Source organism: Penaeus monodon, chromosome 30, assembly GCF_015228065.2.
Source record: "Penaeus monodon isolate SGIC_2016 chromosome 30, NSTDA_Pmon_1, whole genome shotgun sequence".
NCBI classification, from domain to species: Eukaryota; Metazoa; Arthropoda; class Malacostraca; order Decapoda; family Penaeidae; genus Penaeus; species Penaeus monodon.
The window spans coordinates 27,988,149-27,988,405 of record NC_051415.1 but is presented as its reverse complement, the minus strand read 5'-3'; positions in this window follow the sequence as shown (position 1 = coordinate 27,988,405).

Below are 257 nucleotides of genomic sequence, written 5' to 3'. Positions count from 1 at the left end.
GACTGGCAGAGACGACTTCGGTGACAGCGCCTCGGGCACTGGTATGCCAAGACCCAAATTTCCTGCTTTTCTGAAATTTGGCTAAATGCCTACAAAGACTTCATTCGGGTGTGTCAGGTTTGTGGTATCTTGGGGGAGTTAGGATTTTGTAATAAAATAGACCGAGAGGTTCTCTCCCTATAATGAAATAAAAAATGAATACTCGAGCGTATTTTTACCAGACTGAAAGATTTGATATTTTATATTTTTGCCTGACG